Below are 11,178 nucleotides of genomic sequence, written 5' to 3'. Positions count from 1 at the left end.
ATTAAAAAGGGGATTCAGTTCATCTGCATCATCCAGGAACATTACTATTTGGGGGTATCCTATATGGAATCCAAATTAATTGGGATCCTTGCCAAAGGACCAATCACAACAGTAACAATTGCAAAGTTCCTCTAACATTATGCTTCAAAGTGACAATAATATTGGATGGTATTAGTCATTTTCATGTGAGGAATAAATCCTTTGTTTTTGATTCTGACCAACTTTCAAGAAAAGTGTTGCACATTAAGTTAGAAAAGATGATGAAACAAAATATGTTTATCACTCACGTTTTGCTTGTTTACCAACAAAAAAAAAACAATTATGAAATCTAGAATGATTTTCAACAATGTAACATTCCCAGACTCTTACTAGAATTGTCCATTTGTGTTGCATACTTTTCAAATGCACAATATAATTCTGCAACAGTAAACAAATTATCAGGTTGTTTTTCCCAATCAGTTGCTAATACTAAAAAAAAGGTGCAAGTGTAACTTTTTCCAACTACCACAAAAATACATTAATTGAAAGTGGAGACGTTTGTTTATTTACAAGAGCCAGAGGTTTGTTTGTTTGATATCACAAATTTATCCAATAAAATTACACATATTGAGGACCCAAGCATCAGGTACAGTTGCATATTGTAATGGATCTGAAGCAGTGAATGTTTATATTACAATGGCTGCAAGTTTTCTACGGGTGTCACACAGTCTGTGAAAGGTGACAAGGAATTCAATTCTAGATTTTGAAGGGAGCAGATGTACCTGAAGGTCTTAGTGATTGTGCCTGATCAATGGTGTTTGTACTTATACTATCAGTCAATAAGCCTTCTTACTATGTAAGATTAGTGTCCCTTCGACAGATATTTGAAGATATTGTTTCCTCTAAAACTGATCACTGTACAGACCCAAGACAAAGCAAAGAGAAAGATAACAATCACACAACGCCAGGTTATGGTCCAACAGGTTTATTTGGAAACACTAGCTTTTGGAGCGGTGCTCCTTCATCGGGTGGTTGTGGAGTATAAGATTGTAAGACACAGAATTTACAGCAAAAGTTTACTGTGTGATGTAACTGAAATTATAAATTGAAAAATACCTTGACTGTTTGTTAAATCTCTCATCTGTTAGAATGACCACGTTAGTTTCACTTCTTTCATATGTAAATCACAAAACTTTTTTTTAAAAGTTACATTCTCAAGTGAACTTTAACAATTGGCCCACACCTCCTCCCTCACCTCTATCGAAGGCCCTAAAGGAGCCTTCCACATCCATCCAAGTTTTACCTGCACATCCACTAATATCATTTATTGTATCCGTTGCTCCCGATGCGGTCTCCTCTACATTGGGGAGACTGGGCGCCTCCTAGCAGAGCGCTTTAGGGAACATCTCCGAGACACCCGCACCAATCAACCACATCGCCCTGTGGCCCAACATTTCAACTCCCCCTCCCACTCTGCCGAGGACATGGAGGTCCTGGGCCTCCTTCACCGCCGCTCCCTCACCACCAGACACCTGGAGGAAGAACACCTCATCTTCCGGCTCGGAACACTTCAACCCCAGGGCATCAATATGGACTTCAACAGTTTCCTCATTTCCCCTTCCCCCACCTCATCCTAGTTCCAAACTTCCAGCTCAGCACTGTCCCCATGATTTGTCTGGACTTGTCCTACCTGCCTATCTCCTTTTCCACCTATCCACTCCACCCTCTCCTCCCTGACCTATCACCTTCATCCCCTCCACCACTCACCTATTGTTCTCTATGCTACTTTCTCCCCACACCCACCCTCCTCTAGTTTATCTCTCCACGCTTCAGGCTCTCTTCCTTTATTCCTGATGAAAGGCTTTTGCCTGAAATGTCGATTTCGCTGCTCCTTGGATGCTGCCTGAACTGCTGTGCTCTTCCAGCACCACTAATCCAGAATCTGGTTTCCAGCATCTGCAGTCATTGTTTTTACCTCGTTGATTTTAACAATTGGTGTCAGCCCAGACAACGTTGGCCAGCCCTGTCATAGTAGGTGCTGCAAGACATGTCAGAGTGGACATGGATACCACCATTATGCGTGGGAACACCTCACTGCGACTCAGCCATGGCACATTGGGGAAACTGAGCAGAGGCTACGACAGTGGATAAGTGGGTACCGCACAACAATCAACAGTCAGGAGTGTCCCCTCCCATTTGGAGAACACTTCAGTGGTCCAGGACATTCAACCTTGGACCTTCGGGTGACCATCCTCCAAGGTGAACTTCTGGACAGGCAGCAGCAAAAAGTGGCCGAGCAGAGGCTGATAGCTAAGTTCGGTACCCATAGGGAGGGCCTCAACCAGGACCTTGGATTCATGTCAGACTACAGGTGACCCCCATTGCACCACACACACACACACACACACACACAAGTTTGTGGGGTGAATTTGTACATAAACAGTTACATTGTACTTTGCTCAAAAACTGCATGAATCCATGTAAGATTCTGTTAACTCATTTTTTAGATTAGAATCAGACTAAACATTATGGCACAGGCAGCAGTACAGAGGGGTGCTAGTATCCAATACATTGTCTGGGCTGGAATCAATTGTTAAAGTTCATTTGAGAATGTAACATTTTAAAATAAGTTTTGCGATTTACATATGAAAGAAGTGAAACTAACATGGTAATTCTAACAGATGAGAGACTTAACAAACAATCAAGGTATTTTCAATTTATAATTTCAGTTACATCACACTGCAAACTTTTGCTGTAAATTCTGTGTCTTACAATCTTATACTCCACAACCATCTGAAGGAGCATCGCTCCGAAAGCTAGTGCTTCAAATTAAACATGTTGGACTATAACCTGGTGTTGTGTGATTTTTAACTTTGATCACCCCAGTCCAATACCAGCATCTCCAAATCAAAGAGAAAGAAGCTTGGTGATTAGTTAACTACCTCAGTCAAACCTTACCAAGTACGGTGTGACTTGGAGATGCCGGTGTTGGACTGGGGTGTACAAAGTTAAAAATCACACAACACCAGGTTATAGTCCAACAGGTTTAATTGGAAGCACACTAGCTTTTGGAGCGACGCTCCTTCATCAGGTGATAGTCCCACTATCACCTGATGAAGGAGCGTCGCTCTGAAAGCTAGTGTGCTTCCAATTAAACCTGTTGGACTATAACCTGGTGTTGTGTGATTTTTAACTTTATAGTCCAAAAGGTTTATTTGGAAGCACTAGCTTTTGGAGCACCGTTCCTTCATCATGTGGTTGTGGAGCTTAAGATCATGCTCACAGAATTTATAGCCAAAGGAGTGCAGTGTCATGGAGATGTGTTACAGTAAACAATCTTAGATTAAAACATTCATCTTTTATAATGGGATATGCTGATTTCTGTTCTTTGATATGTAAATCCCAGAACGTCTTTTAAATTACATTCTCAAGATGGCTCAGCTTTTAAACAATAGGTGTGAAGTCTGTCTGTGTCCCAATGCTATATCAGACTGACGAACTCTCTGTGTAGTTTTACAGAGTTTTACATAGATTCATGCAGTTTTTGAGGAAAGTAAAATGTAATTCTGCAAAAACAAGTACTGGTTGTAATGTCAAATACCCCAGGATACCAGGAGGGGCTGGGAAAATTTCAAGAATTTTGTAGAATGGTATCAAATTAAGGTTAGATGCTTTGCCAAACCAAAGGACATAACTATTATTCACAAACTACTCCCAAGTGACTTCCCACAATCGACATATTTTAAAATGAGAAAAGATGTGCTTGCTAACAACAAAGCAGCATCATATCTAATCAGCACCTGAAAGCTGTCTGTAATCAAAATTCACACGATTTTCTACCTAAATTTATGATATCCTAAATCAATCTGCTCAGCTTCTTGTTTCTAATGTACTATTCAATATTCACTGTGTAATTTTCAGAATTTCATTGTAATTTTAAGATCCCAACTCAAAATACTTTTAAACTGAAAACAGATATTTGCATCACCAATTTTTTTTGCATTTCTCCAGACCTACATTTAAACGTTCTATTTTTGACAACGATTACTGGTGGCAAAGCATTCAGAAATGAGGCAACAGGACAGAGGTAGTCAGGTTGTAACACAATCTCAAAATTAATGCAATAAGATCAACTGCCATACAGTTATAAAAATGGACTTTGCTTTAAGGGATCTCACCTCCTTATGATGGAGTCATGGGAAAAGCAGTAGCAATTTGCTATAGGGAAGCTTGGTCACAAGAGCCATTTAATCCTGAGATTTGAAATAGGTTCCATTCTAATATAAGTTAATGTAACACCAAGGGAGCTATTAAAGTTACTATTGTTCCAAATATGGAGAAATTTAAGAGCTGTCCTACGACAATTATTGAAGAAGACATTACAATAGTTAGCATTGTGTTAAAAGTAAGTGGTTTCCCACAAGGTAACATGGCCATAATTATTCTAATTGTGTTTTATACTTCAATTTTCATACCATAGCCCAACAGAATATTCAAGGTACTGCACATTGATGTGCTTGGATGCAGGATTGTGTCTTACTTCCCATTTCAATATTAAACTCAAGCAGGAGAAACAAAGTGAAATTGACTGAATGAAATTTGGAAAGATTCTGCATGTAATCGAAGCACATTGAGCATTTAGACACCTAAAAATGGTGTACCCTTAATGTAATTCCAGGCTTCAAGTAAATAATTTGCCATTGACCCAAATTAAATTGCATTTAATTTGTCTCCCCTTTCAAAAACAATTAATTTTTTTCATGTGATTGATCCCCCCTACCTTCCACTCTACTCCTCTACCACCCCCCACTTAAATTTGATAGAAGTCAGTTTAAACAATTAGAATTCAAAGAAATGGGCATTTTTCTCACCATTTTAAAACTTAAAAGCTTTAACCTAGTTATCAAACATTAGGCATTGCAAGATTGAGAATATATGGCCAAATAAGTACAATTAGCGTATGCTCACAACTGAAAATCACGAGTATGGCTAATATTGTAAAATGGATTTTTTGTTTAGATGCACATTCTGATTGACAGATGTAGAAAAGCTTCAAGAGATTGTAAATGCACTTCTAACTCTCAGAATTCTGCAATTCATTATGATGTAAAATAATTGAAGCAAGATTACTAAGGTTTCGAGGCATATGTGCATTAACACCTCTGAAATTTTGTTGTAATGACAAAGGCTTAAAAGAAGGGTAAAAACAACTACAAAGTGGAAGTACCTTTTTTTTAATAAAAGTGCAAAAGAAAATGGGAGAAATTGCATGAAATTAAATTCAATAATATATAAATCTGCCAAGATGTAAAATTAAATTCTGACCCTAAATTGTCAGAGATGGTTTAGGTAAAAATTCAAAATCAATATAAAAAGTCTCAAAAAAGGTTACATCATTTATGTGCATAAATTAGTGTTGTTCAGTTGTTCAGTTTTGAGACAGTTGTTTGATTGTGATGTATATGTTAACATTTAGCAGGTGTACAGGATAATTTGCTTTCCAATCTGACTTGCTCTTACACTTTATCAACATTGCCATAATCTTGTTCAAAGATAATTTTTGAAGTATTTAGTTCAACTGCACATGAATTGAATTAATATGAGAGACAATATAACTCCTTCCCTGCTTTCTGATTCAGTCCCTTGGGATCAAGAAGGACTTGTTTTTACTCTTGCTCGATAGGTCCTGAGAGGGCAGAAAAGTCACCTCAAAAAAGAATTTGTGACCTGTAAACTCCATCAGGTAAAGTGCTGATAGCATTTGAAGTTCCAAATAGTTAGGTTCAGGAGTGTGCTCTTTCCAGCAATTTGACGTTATGTAAGTGTAGCTGTTAAACTAGGCGGACCTTGTTGACTACGAGGTCCTTACTGAGACTGTTAACCTGGGTCGATCAAGGAGCCCTGGTTGACCAATTTAATCAGGCGATTTAATATTTCCTCAGTTCAGGGGAGAAGACTCAGCACCAGGTTAAACATTATATTCCCAGGCCAGCAGTGAGGGTGGGGATGTGGAGATGGTGGTGGGTGGGGGTGTGAAACAGCAGCAGGAACACCAATGCCGGCCACAAACTTCCTGTAAGTGAGAGAGATAAGTTAATTTGGGGGGACAAATTTCATGCTGGAACCATGGAAATGGCCATGTGTGGCTTTGAGGAGAAGGGGATACAAGGTCAGGTCTTATGACTTACAAAGTATGGGTAGGTGAGATGGTCCTTAACAATCATGTGGATTCTGAAAGCTATTAACTCACAAATGTGGCAGAAGCAAAACATATCAGCCCCTCAGAACAGCCAGAAGACCTGTTATAAACAATAGGTTCTCTCCCTCCACCTCGTGTTGAGGGAACTTTGGAGCCCTAGATGGATGCAGCTGTTTGTTAGTAACATTTCTTAAATGTAAAGGGCTTACTGACAACTGAAAAGAACATAGATGGGCACTTTGTCCAAAAGCTCAGAACAAACTCTCATACATCACTTGTTTCAGTTACAATGTATCATAACTGATTACTAGCACATGCCTTTACTTTGTTCATCCATCAAAACATTATTATCGTTATGGACCTTACCAACAGGACACATGAAGAAGCATGTTGAAAATTGCTGAATCAACATGAGGAACGGGGTTGGTGGGGGCTAGAAAAATCACCTGTCGCCCACCAGTATAGGGTTGATATTGACTATCATCTTTTCCCTTCAATAATATATATATCTCAATAGTTGCAAAGCAAGAAATTTGTACATGATAAATCTTTCATCTATGGGATGCCCTTCCACAGGCACAATGTTCCCTTTCATTGTACTTAGCATCCTTATGAGATGAGGAAAGACTTTTTTTAAGGGTCACTAAATAGTTAATCTATGGATTTTAGCCTGGCCCTCCACTGACAGTGGAGTCACTTGTTCCACCCATAGGAAGAAGAAACCAAGCAATGTGCAAGGTTTCATGAACAAGCTAAGATAATCAAACACAACTTACTATTGAATGCTACACCACTTGCCCATCTTTTTTTTAAAAAAAGAAATAACTTACTGTATTTACAGTTTCATTACTTCAACAAAACTTCAATTTGTCATGACATTACTTATGAGTTCAACCTGTTACTTTGCTATTTCATCTACTTTCACTCGATCATTCTCATGAACTGATGTTGGTGTCTTAAGAACAGTAGTTGGCACACAAGCATTACAACGTATCATAAATTTGGCTGAAGTCTTCGTATGTTCATCTGGGCTTTGCTTTTGATTGAAGTTTATTGCATTCTGATGAAGCTTCTCCAAGTGTGTATAGTTTAATATGCATGTCTAACTCAACATTCTCATTGAAATTTGTGTCACAGTGGAGAGACAATATGTGGGTATGTAATGTTTCACCAGTGACTATTATATTGGCAAACCTTTTTCCTTCTCTTCACTATGTTGACTTTTTATGACCTGGAACATGCAAAATTTTGATTTATTTTAAACTGTCAGTCATGCCCAGCAGCAAGAGAGCCAAAGGATACACAAATAATGACACTGGATTACCTCATCAAGAAATGGGGAAGCCATCGTCACATTGTCTGATGGTTCCCAAACTACATAGAACATTACAGCGCAGTACAGGCTCTTCAGCCCTCGATGGTGCACCGACAAATCATACTAATCTGAAGCCCATCTAACCTACACTATTCCATGTCCGTCCATGTGTTTGTCAAATGACAACTTAAATGCACTTAAAGTTGGCAAACCTACTACTGTTGAAGGCAAAGCATTCCATACCCTTACTACTCTCAGAGTAAAGAAATTTACCTCCACAATACCCCCACCCCCAGCCCACCCCATAAATCTTTTAGGCAGGATTCAAATACATTCTTTACCCTAACCCTAATTACAGTACAGGAATACAAGATTGGAAGCAATTGTGTTGTGATCTTTGCCTACTTAATACTTTTAAGTTGTACCTGATAATGTAAACTCTGGTCATTTGAACCTCGAAGGAGAAACACCTGTACTGTCCACTGTCAGCTCTCCACACGTGTAATAAAGACATTACTTGACTATTGCAACTGAATTCCAAGTGTTGACATTTTATAAAGGTACTTCTTGGAACTTTTGACTCTTAAGCACAGAATGAGTCCTGAAGGCTTTGTCACAGAGGTCACTTTTCAAAGTTTGCTCACTTGCATCAGATGACTGCAGTGAAAAAGAAGTCTGAAGCAAACTTTACAGTTCTCGCACTGCAATTGTTTCCCAGAATGTGTCTTTCTGTTCTTGTATGCACTGCTGTGAACAAATCCTTTTCTGCTAGGTTTGTATTCTTTAAACTGCGAACACTTACCTTTTATATATAAACGTGCTGTATCTCACTCTCAGGAAAAGACTCGGTCACATGTTGAACCGATTAGGTCTCCTTGATGATTTGTACATCTTTACAAAACAATTCCACTCTAAGCATGATTCAGAATTTTTCTCTTGAGCTGGATATGGTTGCGTGACTTGGTGAGCTTTTCACAGATTGGACACTGGTTCAAGATATCTGGCCATGATGGGGCACACATTGCGATGTTACTGAGATGTCCTTGTCCATAATCTTTACACTTTAGCTTTACACTTGAGCATCCAGTATCCACAACCCTGAAGCTAAGGGTGCATTTCTTTGTAATCTCTTAGAATCTGGCACAGCACATTCAATTTGGAATGCCAGGGCCATAGCTTTTTCTTGTCCATTACCAGATTTTCTAATTCAATTTTTTAATTAATTGGTCATACATTAGTCGTTTTGTTGTTGTGCCATATTTGCATGCAGAAACCAGTTGCTGCAACACCAAGACAAGGACTCACTCTTATCCTGGGATCTCTGCCATTCAATCATGACACTTTTGTTTCGATCAAAGTATTTACTGAGAGTAATAACTACCATATAAAACTTAGACATATTTTCTATAAACCACTCAAATATTCATATGCCCTCTGCTCAGAGAATGTATATTAAGTTGAGCTTTCTTGATCATCACTGTTTGACATGGACTGACAATTCATGTACCGAGCAAGTAAGGCCTTGATCCATGAAATGCATTGTGCCCAGAACAAGGAAGATCTTCCCAACAAAATAAGAAATGGTACTAGGATTAGAGATTTAAACTGTTCTTCAATATTCTCATTACCTCATGTTAAATACTTGGGTTGAGTTGGCAGATATAATTCATCTGACTTATCTCAGACAAATGCAGAGAATATTCAAGTTGTAAATCGAAACAGTATATTTACAAACATTTAATATCTTAGAACTTTACAGAGTTTCAAAATACATGTGTCTTTGCAGCAAACTGCATGTTTTCTTGAATTTTCTCTCACTCTGTGGCATCAGTCTCTTGAGTCAGTCACTCCACCCATGGGCTTAAGCAATCAAGTAATGCATAAGAATCTGTGAATAGGTTGGGATAATCATATACACAGTAATGACCATAAAAATTACATGTAGCAAATAGAACATAGAACATAGAACATAGAAGAGTACAGCGCAGTACAGGCCCTTCGGCCCTCGATGTTGCGCCGATCCAAGCCCACCTAACCTTCACTAGCCCACTATCCTCCATATGCCTATCCAATGCCCGCTTAAATGCCCATAATGAGGGAGAGTCCACCACTGCTACTGGCAGGGCATTCCATGAACTCACGACACGCTGAGTAAAGAACCTACCCCTAACATCTGCCCTATACCTACCCCCCCCTTAATTTAAAGCTATGCCCCCTCATAATAGCTGACTCCATACGAGGAAAAAGATTCTCACTGTCGACCCTATCTAAACCCCTAATCATCTTATACACCTCTAACAAGTCACCCCTAAACCTTCTTTTCCCCAATGAAAACAACCCCAAGTGCCTCAGCCTTTCCTCATACGATCTTCCTACCATACCAGGCAACATCCTGGTAAACATCTTCTGCACCAGTTCCAGTGCCTCCACATCCTTCCTATAATATGGCGACCAAAACTGCACACAATACTCCAGAGTCTTATACAACTGCAACATGACCTCAGTACTCCGGAACTCAATTCCTCTACCAATAAAAGCCAGTACGCCATATGCCTTCTTCACCGCACTATTTACCTGGGTGGCAACTTTCAAAATCTGTGTACATGAACACCAAGATCCCTCTGCTCATCCACACTACCAAGTATCCGACCATTAGCCCAGTACCCCATCTTTCTGTTATTCTTCCCAAAGTGAATCACCTCACACTTAGCTACATTGAACGCCATTTGCCACCTTTCTGCCCAGTTCTGCAGCTTATCTATATCCCGCTGTAACCTGCCACATCCTTCCTCACTGTCAACAACTCCTCCGACTTTCGTATCATCCGAAAACTTGCTCACCCAACCTTCTAACCCCTCCTCCAGGTCATTTATAAAAATGACAAACAGCAATGGTCCCAAAACAGATCCGTGCGGAACACCGCTAGTGACGGCACTCCATGAAGAAACTTTGCCATCAACTACTACCCTCTGTCTTCTTCCAGCCAGCCAAATCCTAATCCAAACCTCCAACTCACCCTCAATGCCATACCTCCGAAATGTTTTGCAGTAGTCTACCATGGGGAACCTTATCAAACGCCTTACTAAAATCCATATACACCACATCTACTGCTTTACCCTCGTCCACCTCCTTAGTCACCTTCTCAAAGAATTCAATAAGGTTTGTGAGGCACGACCTGCCCTTCACAAAACCATGCTGACTATCCTTGATCACATTATTCCTATCCAGATGTGCATAAATCCTATCCCTTACAATTCTCTCCATGATTTTGCCCACAACAGAAGTGAGACCCACCGGCCTATAGGTACTAGGGTTATCCCTACTCCCCTTCTTGAACAAGGGAACCACATTTGCTAGCCACCAATCTTCTGGCACTACTCCTGTAGACAACAAGGACATAAAAATCAAGGCCAATGGCTCTGCAATCTCCTCCCTTGCTACCCAGAGAATCCTAGGATAAATGCCATCAGGCCCAGGGGACTTATCTATTTTCACCCTTTCCAGAATTTCCAACACCTCTTCTCTACATACCTCAAAGCCATCCATTCTACTTAATTATGACTCAGTATTCACGTTGACAACAATGTCCTGTTCCTGATTGAATACTGACAAAAAGTATTCATTCAATGTCTCCCCAATCTCTTCAGCCTCCACACGCAACTTCCCACTACTATCCTTGACTGAA

This window comes from Chiloscyllium plagiosum, chromosome 12 (genome assembly GCF_004010195.1).
Source record: "Chiloscyllium plagiosum isolate BGI_BamShark_2017 chromosome 12, ASM401019v2, whole genome shotgun sequence".
Lineage (NCBI taxonomy): Eukaryota > Metazoa > Chordata > Chondrichthyes > Orectolobiformes > Hemiscylliidae > Chiloscyllium > Chiloscyllium plagiosum.
The sequence above is the reverse complement of the archived record's forward strand: the minus strand, read 5'-3'. Positions refer to the sequence as shown.